Here is a 17,245-nt window from a genome sequence, read left to right on the forward strand (position 1 = left end):
TTTGTAGGCTTTTCCAAAAAAAAATTCTTAAAAGTTTTAATAGTAAAGAGAACTTTCCATTCCTCTCGCCATGGCCAGAGTTAAGGTTGTCGTGGTCTAAAGCTATAACTTTTAAGAGGCCTTTACTGAGTAAATTTTAAGTTTAATAGTTTTACGGAGAAGCTTGTAATGATACAAGTTCCTATGCTCCTGCTTTACACACACGCAATAAAAATACTTTGAATATCTGCCTAAGTTGATAGAAGTAATAAGCTACAAGGAAGCCTCTGTAGCTCAGTCGGTAAAAACAAAGCCTGTTGTTTGGAGAAATCTGATTCGAATATCAGGCAAAGCAAGTTGTGCAGATAGAATGAACCACCCATTCTAGTATTCATAAGGTTTCTATGATGTCAAGTTACAGGCAGTGATAAGCCATTCAGCCAAATGGACAAAAATCGGCCTGCATTCTAATACCTGACCACCAAATTAGGAAAGTATTAGATGAGGAATTCGAAAAGTCATGTTAAAATAAAAGTAAAATCCCGGGAATTGTTTATAGATATTGAAGGCTTCTGATGAACTAGTTGATCATCTTATAACAGAGATAAGGATGTCACTAAATGGAAACATGGTGTGAGTTTTGATGAGCAGGATGAACTCTTCCATCAAAATATTGTGGTAAGCAACAATACTAAAGCCAACAGAATGCTAGTATGAGGAGACTGCTTTTTGTATTAGGCATTTGCATTTTTAACTATTTTTTAGTTGCACATATTCATAAAATGCAAGATTTTCTTCATAATTATCTCCTCTATATTTTAGTCCAAGTCTTTGAAAACTGATAGATAGCTTTTTTTTTTTTCTTGCTCTTTCCATCATCGAAGTTTAATGAATTTCTATGGCGTTATTGGCAAGAAGGGATACTCTTCATCTTAATTAGTATTTATGACAGATATGAGTTGCAAATTTGTATGAGTGCAAAAACGAACTCGCGCTAAAAATTTGAAAATCTCCTTTCTAGTAGGCGATTAAAAATCGAACCTAATAAGTCTTTCTACTGACGATCTAACACTATGGCGGTTATCGGGAAGCTATGTACACTTAACATATAATTTTTCCCCACGGGAAGTAGTCTACTTAGTCATGAGCAGGTGACCGGGACAAATTATAGCAGAGGTTCGAGCAAATTTCACAATTTTATCAAGTTAGAGTGGGATTATTATTAACATTTCTGGCCATTCTTTCCAAATTTTACCAATAAAATTAGTCTAATTAAAAACCAAAGTAAAATAGATTTTTAATGGACTTCTTAGATCAGAAATTTTTGTAAATTTCATTCCACCAGAACAGAGCAATTGCTTTGTTTCGAAATTTTACAATATTTCTTCCATACAAATAGTCAAATTGAAACAGAAACTGAAGGATATATTTTAATGTAGATTCATTTCTACACAGAGCGGTCCATAAGTTTCGGGAATTGATTTATCGCGCATACAGTACTGGAGCGATCTGTCAGCAAACGTGCTAACGCCAACTAAATAATACAAACTAAAGCCTACAACTCGTGTGCGCAGGGCCGACCCTAGAATTTTGTCACCCCGTGCAATAGCACAGTTTGCTACCCTTCCACCTAAAAAAACTCTTTTAATGACGACTTAAAAGTCATGATGTCAAGAGAAAGATTTCAACATGTCTGGTCATAAATCCTAAATAGTGGCATTAGCTAATGAAAATTCATAAATTAATGAAAAATGATCATAAACTATATTTTTTACAGAGAGAAGCAATTAATCCTTTGACTGGTTTTCCATTTCTGTCGTTTCCGACCATAGGTGACTTTATAGGCATTGTCCTCAAAGTATTCCTAGTGAGAATTTTACAGGGTAACTCACCATTGTTCTTCCCCCCTCCATTTATCCGGGCTCGAGACCGGCATATGGCTGGGACGTATTCATGACTGTAATCCATATGTGTTCATGTGGCCGGTTTGCCTGTTCTGGGGGAGGGGACGAAAAACCGAGTTTCCGGGTGAAAAATCCTCTACAATCCGTATGAGACCGGCTAACTCACCTTTAGTCGAAAGAGACCAGATAAAAGTTCTTCTCACTGAGGGGTATAAAACCTGGGTCTTTCCGACTAAACGGCTTCATCTATACTGACTGAGCTACGGAGGCTCATTTACCCTTTAACAGTGGAATTTTGTTCTGAAAATGTGCATCTGCATGGGTAATTAAAATCAATCGAAGACGAGTATATTCATCAAACGCAGAGTAAATGCGCCTGCTGAAAATTTTAATTAAATTATAACAAAGTGGCAATTCTCAAAAGTTAGTTTATTTGAAAAATCAATAATTTTATTGCTCCAAAATTCATTAATATCACACACACACACACACACACACACACACACACACACACACACACACACACACACACACACACACACACACACACACACACACACACACACACACACACACACACACACACACACACACACACAATGTTTTCAAAAACCATGAAAAATCCACGGACATAGAAAAAAGTACAGCAATTTGTGGTAAGATTATAGTTTATAAAAAATCGGATTAGACTTTTTATTAAAAAAAACACTACAAATTAGGAGTAGCGCGATCTTTTTGAAAAGTTTTTCGAAGAGTTTTCATTATTTTCTGGGGAAAATTAGGCGCCGTTTGCAGTTCTCACAAGAAATGATTTGAATTGCGTGTGATGGTACCTTTATTTGCTTCGCACACATTATTTTCATAAAAAATGCAAAAACCATTGATCATTAGATTCCTTTATAATAATAAGAGAGATATTCCTTCATAATATATTTTTAAATTTTTACTAAAATTTTAATTTTTGTCACAAAGGGTAATTTATTTTTTTCACATGACGAGTATACTTGTTATTACTTAAAAAGTAGTCATTTCTAAAAAATGACGTTAAAAGAAAGAAAGAAAGAAAATGATGTATTACTATTAACTTACATGTAAGTAATGCTCATCACGTCATGTAGAATGAAGAACTGCTAAATCACAAACACGTAACTATGGTAATTTTTTTTTAGATTTTAGAACAGGTGTCATGTCTTAACATAAGTTAATTTACATTTTCACTGTCAAAATGTAAACCTACTATTTAAAATTAAACTTTTCTTGTTTTCATACTGGCAAATTCACAAGACCAGTGTAGTCTAATTTCTGACCGATTTCATGTTCAATTAAAATCATGGCAAGACCTTCCAATTGAGTTTCGGCCATTGTAGAACGTAAATAAGTTTTAATAAACTTTAGTTTTGAAAGACTACGCTCGCCGCTTGGGAAAAGACAGCGTCGCATTTAAAGTCTCGTTGAAGGACCGACTGCATTCCCTGAGCTCACCCCAATGTAAAACACGAAAAGACAGTCATCACAATCAGCGTTAATACTGCAACTGCGGACTGGTCGGATTCTCGCTTACAAATAAGAAATCACGTCGTACAAAATTTCAAATCAATTCAATCATTCTGAAATTTTATATCTAATCTAATCTTGTAATTCTATATTTATTAAGAATATGTTACTGTACTTTCATTAAGCAATTTTGATAAATATGCATGTATTTTAATCTTCAAGGTCAACTCTTCTTTGTACGTAATGGATATGAAAAGTGAACCGAGAATTGCGGTTAAAATTTGTTTTAAAGCGGGTCTTTCTACTACAGAAATCCCAGAAATGGTACAAAATATGATTTTATATGATTTAATGATTTTATAATCATTTCCATATTAAAGCGTATGGAAATGATGCTTTGAACCGATTTAACGTCTTCAGGTTTCGCGGTTTTGTGACGAAAGGGAGTTGGTAGATGACGAGAGAAGTGGCCATCTCGCATCGACTAGAACTTAGGAAAACATTGCCGCTGTCGCTGAGTTGGTGAAGGATCGTTGAATCACATCACGGATGAATGCTGAGGCTTCAAACATCCCTAAGGGAGTAGTTCTTTGCATTCTGAGTGAAGATTCTGGGAAGAGGAAGTTGTGTGCGCTTTTTTCCCCTACATGTCTTGTCAGGACATTATCGCGATACAGACGAAAATTTCTTTGACAAAATCATTACGGGAGATGAGAGTTGGTATTTCACCTAAAATCCCGAAACAAAGCGACAGAGTTCTTGTGAATGGATTGGTGAGACAGCCCCCGTACGAACAAATGAGATTGTAAAAAGTTATTCATCAAATAACTATATATATATATTTTTTGACTCTCAAGGTGTGGTATACAAAGAATTGGTACCGGAGGAACAGTGAATATGGAATTTCATAAATAAGTTATGGATCCTCTCCTGAAACGCATTCAACATGTTTGTCATGCCGCATTCCAGTCGCAAGATTCTTTTTTTTTTCCGTTGCAATAATGAGTCTGCTCATAAAGCTGCAAATGTGCGTTACTTTTTGGCACACAAAAGTATACCTATCCTTTATCATCACACTTACTCAATGGATCCCCCCCCCCCGGACTATTTTATGTCCCAAGTTGAAAATGAAGCTCAAAGGACACAGATTTGCGATGTTCCAACCACCCAAAAAGATGTAATCGACAGCCTTAAAGCCTGTATAGTTGCCAATGGATCGTATTTAGAATAACAAGTATGTTTTATCTTTTTCTCTGTTTTTTTTTTTTAAATAATTTTTGTCCCAAAACTTATGGCCCGCAGTGTGTATTGTTTTGTTTCATTTCTCTTTCAGTCGTTTTGTAAGAAAATTGTTCAATTTACCCAAAACTAATTACATGGATGTATTTTAGTCTTCATCCTAAATAATAAATCCCATTCAGCCATAGCGGATTATTGCTTGATATATACACGTTCACATATATTGCTTAATCAACACGTTTTGTCAAATTCTGAAACCGAAAATGAAATCCAGTAAGAATATATTGCGCCTTTTCAATAGTGTGTGCGTGTGTGTAGCCCATCGAATAAGTTAGCAACAAACACAAAAGTGTGCAGCCCCAAATATTTCTTTTTCTTTCTTGTAGATGTGTTCCGCCAAATGTGTAAGTACATTTATTAGATTATTATTATTTTTTCGTTTTGTTTGTTTTTCCGACACTCGTATGTAGTTTATTTCTCAGCTCTAGATAGGCATATTTGATTGAATTCGGTGTCTTGACAGGAAGCTGTCAACCTGTTTCAGTCGAACTTTTTGCGCTGGCAAAATTCATCCAGTTTTACAAAGCAATACCTTATTTCGATTTTTTGAAACATAATTATTCCCACCCACGAAATGTTATAACCTTATAGTAGATGGTCTAAGGGAGTTTTCATCATTTATTTACATAATCTGGAAACTCCAAGAGTGAGGTTGCATGAAGACTTCTAAAGAATTTCAACCAATATAAATATAAATTAAGCAGGAGGAATTCAAGGCCGAGGGACAATTCATTTGAGGCTATCTGATGTAAGAAAGAGGTCAACAAGAGAAAAAAAAATTATACAGGGTGTTTCAAAATGGTGTAAAGAACTTTGCAGGAGAACAGAAAATAACTTGAAAGACATACAAGAGCTGAGTGAGTGTCATAATGTAGTGAAACATCAATTTTTGGTCACGTAACTTTTTTACCAAATGACACCACTAGATGGCGTGATACATCATACATCATTTGAAAATGGCACATTTCGATGTTGCAAAAGTGTGTTTTGGTTTGAGAAAATGTCTGAAACACAAGTTCAGAGGAATTTCTACATGCAATACGGCAAAGAACCTCCTAGTAGGCTCATGATCTACAGTGGCACAAATGTGGAAACAGGCTGTTTTGTACATCATCTGAGGTCAACTGGAAGACTGCGTGCTTCTGCTGTCGTGGAAGAAGTTTGGGAAAGTTTCAGAGAAGCCCTTTCCAGGGCTTCCTCGAGACGCCTGTCTGGTTGACTTTCATAAAGTTACAGATATAAGGTCATCAAATTGGAATTCCACGTATGACTGTGTGCAGGGCTGGATTAACCATTAAGCAAAATAAGCACGTGCTTAGGGCATCATGGAAAGGGGGGGCACCACAGAATTTCTGCTTTAGTTAGATGACGAATTTAATTTAAATTAACTTTTAATTAGTTTTTCATTTTTTTATCTTAATAATGACGTGTAAATAAATAATGACGTGTAGAAGGCCTAATAAAACTCTAACCACGTGCATGACGGTTCGTTTACACCGTATTATCGCTCACGACGCGATACCATTGCGTCAAATGAGGTAATTTTTTATAATTAACGTAACCATTTTATTTTTTATTTTCCTGTCTGTTTTAGGTCTTGTTTTAATAAATTATTTCTTATAAAAGGCTCCAGAAGCAAATATAAAACAAATCACGTGGTTGTGCCTCCGGTAAAAGGCTTAGTTGTCGCAGAAGTGCGACTCCGATAAAATAAGAGTTAATTGAAGCACGAAAGCATAAGATTCAGCTGTAAATAAGCTGAAAATTAAATCGTTCGTATGGTTTTGCCTGTGATATGTGTAACTGTGTTGAATGCCATCTAATATTCAACAAAATAATCTTTTTATTTCTGTATTTAACAGATCCCAAGAACCAAGATGAAACGTGTTTAGTTAAGTGGTGCACAAAAGCGAAAATTATCAAAAAATAAACAAGAGGAGACTTTGGAATTTGATTCCCAGACTGCAAAGCTGACTGATTTCTTCACACAAGTTCCACAACATTATATACCAATTCCTGATCAGAGCCAATCTCCGTCATCAGAAGTGCACACAAATACCACTTTGAGCACTTCAAAATCAAAATATGATGATGTTGGAATCATCAAGATGTCACAAGAAGGTTCATCTAGCACATGTCTCACTACTGACTTCACTTTGTCTGTAAATTCTCTTGATATCTCTACTGCAAATGTTGATGCAAGTTGCTTTACAAAACATTCTGAGGTTGAAATAATTGCTGAAAATGAAAGTTTAGTGGGCCATGGTGATGGTGGTGAAATGATTCAGTCTGCAAAAGATGAAGTAAATATAGCATATAGCAAAAGATCCAGGGTTGTGGCTTGATTTCTCTGCTGATGACGTGGCTTATTGGACTGCTTGTGGACCCAGTGACTGTCAACACCACAATGGGCCATTTGACAAGTCTTACCGACATTTCAGTAGTGGCAAACCAGTGAGATTCTGTTCGCAGAAACTTTTTGTTGGGACAAAAGCCAATGGTGAGGAATACAAGAGAGAGTGGTTATTGTATTCACCATCAACGGGATCAATTTATTGTTTTGTTTGTAAACTGTTTGCTCCTAAAAATTTCTCACATTTTGTTACAAGAGAAGGGTTCAGTGACTGGCGAAATACTATTGTAAATGATCAACATGAAAAAAAAAAGCACTACTCACCGAGACTCTATGCTAACATACTTAACTCGCAGACAAGGTGTAGGGTTGGGACAACAGTTGGAAAAACATATTCAGGAAGAGTGTGGTTACTGGGAACATGTCCTGAGGCGTGTCATAGCTGTTATTCGTACGTTAGCTGAACGTGGCTTGGCTTTTCGAGGAACAGAAGAAAGATTTGGATCATTGCAAAATAGGAACTTTTTAGGGCTGCTTGAGCTCATAAGTCAGTTTGATCCATTTTTAGCAGGTCACATTGCGAAATATGGAAAATTGTGGCAAAGGAAATCCTTCTATCTGTCCAAAGCCACCTGTGAGGAACTCATTCAACTGATGGCTCAAAAGGTCCACGGATGGAGTAAAATCTTTTGGTTATTTTAGTTTGTCAGTTGATTCAACACCAGATCTGTCACATATCGACCAGTTAAGTGTTGTATTTGGGTACTTAAAAGATGGACAGCTTATTGAACGCTTTTTAACCTTTCTGGAAATGAAAAGCCATACCGGTGAGGAAATGGCAAATCAGGTGTTGCAGTACTTGTGTAAATAAAGTTTGTCAGCTAAACTTTTCAAAATGTAGGAGTCAGTCTTATAGACAACGCTGCTAACATGTCTGGGCGTTACAAGGGGATGCAGCAAAAAATTTTAGAAACAAACAAGTTTGCTATATATGTGCCCTGGTTAATTTCTTCTCTACAGTGCGGTTGCTCTATACCTTTTTTTCAGCATCAACCAGCCGGTGGACAATTCTTAAAGGTTGTATTGGAAATGAAAATGTCTTAAAATCCCTTTCTGATACCAGATGGGAGGCACATGCTACGGCAACAGCAGCAATTTTGAAATCTTTCATTCAAATTTTAGAAGTGTTAGATTCTATAGCCGAAGACCAGTCACAAATGATTTATTTCTTTTTGTAGTTCATCTTGTTCATTCAAGAGAGAGCGTGCTCTGTGTTTTAAGGTAGATATAGTTCCAAGTTTTTGTGGTGGAAAATGATGAGAAAGATTATGCAGATATCTATTGGTATGAGAGAACAGAAGCAGATAATATTGCAAATAAGATGTGAGAGCTAGAATTCGTTTTCATGTTGAATTTTTGGGATGAGATTTTGCAAACTTTTTATAGAATAAGCCAAGTTCTACAGAATGAGGATGTCAACTTAAAAACATGTGCAGATCTGTATGGATCATTAGCTGACCAATTGTACACTTCACGAAATGCATTTGAAAGATATGAAGCAGCTACAAAGGAAGTGCTACCAGATGTTGATTACAAGGCAGCTCAAACTCGCAAACGTATCAGAAAGAAGGTACCTAATGATGGAGATGCTCCAGAAGTATATCTGAATGCCAGAGATAAATTTTGAATCACCACGTTTTACACAATTGTTGACAAACTTGAAACTGAGATGAGAAGAAGAGGAGAGATATACAAAGAAATATCAGAGAGATTTTCTTTTCTAAGTAATGTGCCACATAATGCTACTTCAGTGACTTCATCATCTACTGAAATTGAAAGTTATTCTCAGTGTTGTCAAAAGCTGATTGATGCTTACCCAGAGGACTTGAACACTAATTTGTCAGCTGAGCTTCAGCAGTTTCACTCATATGTGCGCCATAAGTTCAGAGCAACAAAAAAATGTAAAAACAAGATTCAGTCATGCTGAACTTTATAAAATAATTGTAGAAGACAATATTGAGTGTGCCTTTCCAAATGTAGACATCGCCTTTCATATATTTTTAACATTAATGGTCACAAATTGCTCAGCTGAGCGTTCATTTTCTCAGTTGAAGTACATTAAAAATCCTATCAGAACAACTATGCAACAAGGCAGGCTGAATGCCTTATTCTATTCTACTAAGTATAGAAGCAGATGTGTTTCGTAAGATTAATTTTGAGGATCTGATCAAAGACTTTGCAATTAAAAAAAGTAGGAGAAAACTTTTCAAATCTAAATAAAGTTGAAGTCTACAAAAATAAACATTATTTTCCATCTTACTATAAGTTTTGTTCCATTTTGAAAAATAAAAATTTATTTTATGGTTTATTATTGTTTATATTTTGAATTACATATATATGGGGCACCAAAATCTTTTAAGTGCTTAGGGTATCTATGGGTCTTAATCCAGCTCTGACTGTGTGGCATGTTTTACGACAGTGTCTACATTTAAGGCCCTACAAATTTACCCTCTTGCAACATTTGAAGAAAAACGATAAGAAGATATGCCAGGATTTCTGTATGGAAATGATCAGTAGACCAGAACAAAATGAGGACTTTTTTTTGGACACAATTGTTTTTTTAGTGACGAGTGAACTTTTCACGTAAGTGGGCAAGTAAACACTCACAACTGGGGAAGTGAAAATCCACATACCATCGTAGAACGCTTCCGGTACCCCAAAGGCTAACGTTTTTTGGGGTACCTGAAACGGTCCACACACTAAGAAGAAAGTGTATGGAGCCTTCTTTTTTTTTTTTTTTTTTTTTTAGGATCTACTGTTACTGGTGGTGTGTATCTGGACATGCTGCAAGGGTACCTAATACCACAATTAGATGATGATGACCATGACAGATGCTTACATTTCCAACAAGATGGAACACGTCCTCATTACCTTACAGACATATAAGGTCGTACCTCTACACCCGTTTTCTAGGCAGATGGATTGGTAGACAGGTGCCTATAGCATGGCCACAGTGCTTCCCCAACCTTATACAGTTAGATTTTTCTTGTGGGGCTTTGTCAGTGTTTGTGCCACCACAATCAGCCAATTTGGATAGTGTATTATATAACTGTTAATTATAAGGAAAGAACAACGTATATTATTATATTAACTAAATAACTTTAATTAATACTTCCAATATTTCGGATTTTTTACATTACCATCTTCAGGGAACATAAAAATTAATGAAATGTGCACGCAGGCACTAACACTGAGCAAAAAATGGCTGAAGAAAACAACTGACGTCAGTCCTAGAGTCCTAAAGGGTGCCACCTAGTGGGCCAAATTGGGTATTAATCTTGGCTGTTTGGGCTGATGTTCTAAGAATGCAAGCCTCCCATATTGTGTTAGTGCGTGCACATTTCATTAATTTTTATATTCCCTGAAGATGGTATTGTAACATTTCCAAAATATTGGAAGTATTAATTAAAGTTATTTAGTTAATATAATAATATACGTTGTTCTTTCCTTAAAATTAAGTTATGTATCACCAATGTATAAGCTTATCTACAAGAATAAGTGTTATCTATCTATTTCTATTAATTGCTTATGTCTGCTAACCAGTATGCTGCCTGCTGTTCTGGGAAGGAAAAAATGAGTTTGGAATTTAGAAAACGGGAAACCCTATTATCTCCATTATGAGATTATGAGACCAGTTAATCCAAATGGTGAGAAGTGTTGACCAGCAGAGAAAAGATATTGCATTCCCATAACATAATGCTTTGATCAGATTCATTTGAACTGATTCATTTGATCAGTTCATATCTGATCAAATGAATAAGCTTTAGAAAAAGTGCAAAGGTCAATATCATTGTTGATTATAGGATCTAGAACTCTGATAAACTTAGGTAGATGGGAATGGGGAGTGGTTCGTATTATATGAGATGCTGAGAGGTATTTAGCAGAGAGATATTAGGGAGGTGGGAGATTTTCTAAAAGGCGAAATAGGGAACAAAGACAAGGGAGAAGATTATTATTATTATTATTATTCATGGAGTCAAAATACTCATCGAGGGAGGTCCTTCCTAGAAAACAAAGTCTACCAAGACTCATCATGGGAGGTCCTTCCCAGGAAACACAGTCTATCATACCCGTGATCGGACTAAGACAATTTTGCGCCCCGGGCAAACTTCTTCTTTGGAGCCCAAGGTTTTTTTTTTTTTTTTTTTTAATATTTAATACTTCCTGATTGTAAGTAGGTATAGCTTTTCTCAAATGATTAATAATTTCATAACTTCAAGACTTCTACTTATCATTTCTATTCACTGACCAAAACATAAAATAGTACGTACAAAAAAAATTACCAAATTATTGGTTATTAAAAATATCATGGGTTTTACACTTTTGATTTTATCAATTATAACTTACATATATATTTTTCTTGATTTTAAATCTGCGAAAGTTTTTATTCTTTCACTAATGTCTATTTTCTGAACAACTGCATTTTCAATAGATAGTAAGGCTAAAGAATTTAATCTCTCATTCCCCATTGTTGATCGCAAATATGTTTTGATAAGTTTCAATTTGCTGAAACTTCTCTCAGCTATTGCTATTTTGTAATAGGAATCGTCAGCAGAATTCTCAATCCAACCTACGTATTTGGAATTATATTCTGAAAATTATTTGCTTTTAAAAATTGTAAAGTTTTCAATGGCGAATTGATGTTTTCCGGAAGTAAACTGTTTAGAGATTTAATTTCTTCAAAGAGCTCGTTCCCGTCAATGTCACTATTATTTTCATGATGAAGAATTGAATGCAAATCCATACATTGTTTTTTTAATTTATTTAAATCGCCCATTTTAGTTATATTAAAAAGAAAACCCCAATTTCGCTCGTAAGTTTTTATTTGTTCAAATCTTTCTTTCTTCAAGAGATGTTAATATCGTGTCCAAAACGATGTTGAATATCGTTATTCTAGACTTTGTTCTCTCATCAACAGTAACAAGAGTGTCTTCAGATTCATAACTAAATAATTTCTTCCTACGAATTATTCTTTTTTCAGTAAATATTGGCTCCGTTCCTAAAAGCTTTGCTAATTCCTCAGCTTGAGTCAAAGCATTTTCAAATTCAAGTGTACGCTATTGTCTAATGAATTCCGTACATGATTTTAATAAATTTATAACCGTTTTAAATCCATACTTTTTATTTGCATTGATTTGCTAAGTATGTTAATCCGATGAAGTATGTCATACCACGTCACTAACATAACTAAAAAGGAATAATCGCAAAGTTTTTCTGCTAGTGTTAAAGATTCAGATTTGGTGGCTGCATCGGTTGAATTTTCACTAAGTATTATCAGTGCATCTTGAATTTCGACAATCTGATACCTAACTGACTTTATGCATTCAATACGACTCTCCCAACGAGTTTCACATATCACATACTGCTTTAACAGTGAAATTTGGTACATTATCTTTGGTAATGTACCAAAGATAATAATGTATAATGTATAACTATAATGCTGAAAATAATGTATAAAGCTGTTGAATAACACCAAAAAAATGAAACAGATCGTGGGCAAGACATTGCTGCATCTCCTATAATTAAATTTAAAGAATGGAAGCCACACGCTTTGTAAAATGCGCGGGGATTTACTTGCCGTAAACGAGCTAGAACACCTTTATTTTCCCCTCGCATATCGGACCCATTGTCATAGCCCTGTCCTCTAATAGCATTAATATTTAATTTTAAATCTAAAAGCAACTTAATGATCTTAACATATAATGATTCTCCTGTAGATTCATTGATTTCATAGAATGAAACAAAATGTTCTTGAATAACTAAAATAGACTCGGTTAAATCTACGAATCGTAAAGTAAAAGAAAGTTGTTCTTTGTAACTAATATCCGGGATGCAATCTAAAATAATTGAACAGTATTTTGCTTCTTTGGCACGCTTAACAATATCATCGCAAACAGCTGATACCAAAAGAGAAATCGTTTTGAATAGTTTTGCTGCAATATGTTACATGGGTTTCCTTCGACAAAATGCGACGTACATGTTCGTGCATAATGACATCATATTTACTCAACAATTCTATCGAACCCAAAAAATTGCCATTATTTGGAGTATACAACCGCGGAAAGCCAAAGTATGGGTTGATAAAAATAATATAAAATATAAAATATCACACAGCTTTTTCAATACATTTTTTCAATGCTCTCGTCCTTTAACAATGACCGACTGCATTTCTTCATCTATTGTTTTAATTGTTTTAATTTTTTGAAATCTCGTATTTGTTTCAACCTATTTGAAATAATTTTTTACATGTTCTGGTGAATTTTCATGACTCTTTAAGTAATCATTTATATGTTTCCACTTACAATGACCACCTGATCCCAAGGCCGAAGTTACTTTATTAGAGTAAAATAATTTGCAGCAAGTACAAAATACTTTGTTGGCACTCATTGAATAAATATAAGCCATTTTCGTAAATATTTTTCACCATTTGGAGTTATTCTATAATACATTGATGCTGAAAAGCATTGATTTTCTGTCTCTCTGGGATAAACGAAATCAGTGCTTTCATCTCTGGTACATTCTAATAAATCCGAAGATAAAATATAATCGCGAACTGCAGAGTTCAATGGGAAAGGCCATGTAGCAGGATCGTTATACTGAAAAGTATTTTCAGAAATGTTCTGCGGATTTTCTTTGAAATTTGTTACTTTTGAATTTGAAATTTGCAAATCATTATTTTCATTTTTTTTTTATCTTCTTCATTTAGACTTACCGTATTTCCCAGTGTATAAGACGCACCCAAGAAATTTAATACAATTTTCTGGAAAAAACCTAAAGCCTAACACAAAATATCTCAACACATCAACTCAATACTGATAAACATCAGTAACTGATTACTCGGATAAGATATTATGAAACTTGAATAGGGACTTCCCGTTCTTAGCCAATGACCAATGACCAATGACATGCTAGAAGTCACGTGAAGGTCACACATCAATTTGATTGCACCATTAATCGCCTACAAAGATCTTGGAACATAAAAGGGAGTGCGTATGACTTTGAAAAGAGGAAACAATCTTTATCTTCATTATATAAGACGCACCCCATTTTTAAGATGAATTTTTAAGTAAAAATATGCGTCTTATACACCGGAAAATACAGTATATCATCAGTTTAATTCTCTGGAATTTATCACGTGATGCATCTTCTTCTATTGAAATGTTAAAAGAAGTAGAGTCAGTGAAGATGAATTTGTTGATTTTAGGAAGTCAGTTAAATATTTTGCACTTTTAGAAATATTTCTTTCTTTTTCTAATTTTCTTTTACGGTTTTCTGCTGCAGATAATTTTTAGAAGACATTTTGAAGGGTTAAAAATTCCAAATTTCTATGATTAAAACATTGAATTAACAATAAAAGGAAGTATAATAGTAAAAATAATAAAATGTAAAACTTACCACTAAATCATCAGTATTATTATATAAATTTCAATAATACTGATGATTTAGTGGTAAGTTTTAGGCAAAATAAAACAAAATACTTAATACTTAATAATTTCGAAACACATAACACCATACAAAAACACAGAACGGACAAAGATCTTGTATAATTCAAATTTAATGAACTAACACCTAAACTTAGAATCAATATGGAGAAAGCCTTTGTTTGACAACTTTTCCGAGAGTTTTAAATTAGTTAATTGGTTTAGCCAATGCACCCTGTCGTACCAATATTCAACCTTCGGCACTCTTCAACCTCTCCTACTGAATATTATGTACATTTTTGATTTGTTTATTAAACTTTTATAATTCGAGCTTCAATTAAAACAACTTTATACTACATGGTATTTTTAATTTAATTCCTTTGCGATCTATCCTATCTTAAATATTTATATATAAAACAAAAAAAAATTACGCATAATGAATAGTGATGATGACTGTTATAAAATGTAGTCCCTGCTATCTATCTAGCGGTGGTTTATTTTACTGTTACCGTTTATTGTTGCTATCACACATTCTCCACTCTCCCTATGGACTTTTAATAAGAAATTAAGACCCCACTTCACCTTTTCAAAGTTGCATAGATACAAGGCTCTATTGCTGGCCTTAGTTTCAGCACCCTGGGCAGCTTCCCGCTGCTTAATCTGGCACTGATCATATACACTCCTTAAACTCATTGACCGTTCTCGCTCTCACCGCTCTATCAGGCAATGCATTCCATGGTTCAACCACCCTCCATGCAAAGAAACCACTCCTCACCCTCTTGCTCAGTTTCCTTTCATAACTTCCAGGGATCGCCCCGTGTCATCACTCCTTCCTGCTATTCAGCCAAGCGAAAGAACTCCCCAGTGTTATCCTGTTGAGAGGTGGTTACAGGGTAACCACCTCTCAACAGTTTAAAAGTCTCAATCATATCACCTTCCTCTATCTATCTACCAAACTCTGCAATCCACATTCCCTTATCCAATCCTTTTAGTCCTGAAACCTTTGTACCCTTTCTACAGTTAATTTATCCCTTTCAAATCCTGGTGACCAAATCTGATCTGAGAACAATAGTGTAAGTGTGGTCTGATCAGGATCTTATACAACAGAATGATAAATCTTTTATCTCTGCAGGTCAGCCTCCTAAATTTCAGGTTTCTATCAATCAACCCCAGATATCTTGTCTCCCCTACTTCCTCCAGTATAGCTCCTTCAATAGAGTATGCAGCATCCCATCGATGTGTCCCAAACCTCAAGACATTACATTTTGCTGCATTAAACCGACATCCCCATTCATTTGACCATCTGTCTAGTTTATTCAAATCCTCTTGCAGGGCTACCACATCTGCACTGTTACTAATAACCCTGCCCAGCTTCACATCATTCACAAACAACTGAATATCCCCTTGCAATCCACTGACAATGTCATTGATATAAAGGTTAAACAATATAGGTCCAAGTACTGAGCCCTGTGGGACCCCACTTGTAACTCTCTACCTTCTTGAAACTGCCCCATCATACACAACTCTCTGATACCTATCAGACAGCCAATCCTGAATCCAGTTGACCAATCTGACATCCAGACCCATGTGCTGCAACTTAAATATCAGCTCATCATGTGGCACCCTGTCAAATGCCTTCGCTAAATCCAAGAAAATCTTCTGTGACATGATAACAAGAAAATCTCATATCTCATACAGGGATAGCAGCATTTTTCTTCTGAAAATTCAAGTTTATCATCTAGCTTACTGGTAAATCAGCCAAAGAACACACACAAGTAGATGGCATTGTGAATAGATGGATAGTGGCATTGTGTGTAGATGGAAGATTGAGTAGCATGGATAGTGGATTTTATGAAGTGGAATGCTCTCCCATGATTCTTGGACTCCTTTGGAGTGTCCCATAATAATAATAATAACAAATTTAAATAAATGCTCTGATGACTTATTTTTCTGAGGAAATACACGAAACTCTTTTACCCCTACCTTTGGAATTGACAGGCAGCTGGTGTCTAATCTAGGTCTCATTCAGTTCATGGCTACTGACAGTTTATAGCTTTAAGGATAGAGTGCAGCAGACAGCTGCACCAAAATAAGCATATGCATATTAACATTTTAATAATATCAATTCAGAAACATCAAACTGGCAAAATAAATATAATTTATTTGCTAGATTTCAAACCAGTAACCTTGAAGTTCAATAACCCTATCACAGAGCACAGGAATTATTAGTTTTATCAAGGAACTGTGGGAACAATTCAGAACTAATGGACATAAGAACTGATATCTTGATATATATATATATATATATCTAGGGATAAAATTCTAATTGGATTGAACTTAGTCTTAAAATAAAATATAAAACACTATTTCAAATTTTTGATAAATGAATGCAGCCACACTTGTTAGGGAAGTGCTTCACTGCTGATGTGGTTCTAGAAATCATTTCTCAGACTTATGCTGCAATGTAGTACCACAGTTTTCTTCCAGTTTTAAAGGGTTAAAAAGCATTTGCATTTTTAACCATTTTTTAAATTATTTTACATAATGTTTGAATAGAGCAAGTGTTTAAATTTTTAATTGCACATATTTGCTGTACAAAATGCAAGTTTTTCTTCATAGTTATCTCCTCTATTTTTTAATCCCACGTGGTTAGCCTAGTGGCTGTGCACTTCGCAACCATATGCCTGGAGAAGGAGTGTCCTAGGTTCGATTCCCATCGACGATGTGAGGGGCTT

Source organism: Typopeltis vanoorti, chromosome 11 (assembly GCF_054136105.1).
Source record: "Typopeltis vanoorti isolate ZY-2024b chromosome 11, IOZ_Tvanoo_1.0, whole genome shotgun sequence".
Taxonomy (NCBI): Eukaryota; Metazoa; Arthropoda; class Arachnida; order Uropygi; family Thelyphonidae; genus Typopeltis; species Typopeltis vanoorti.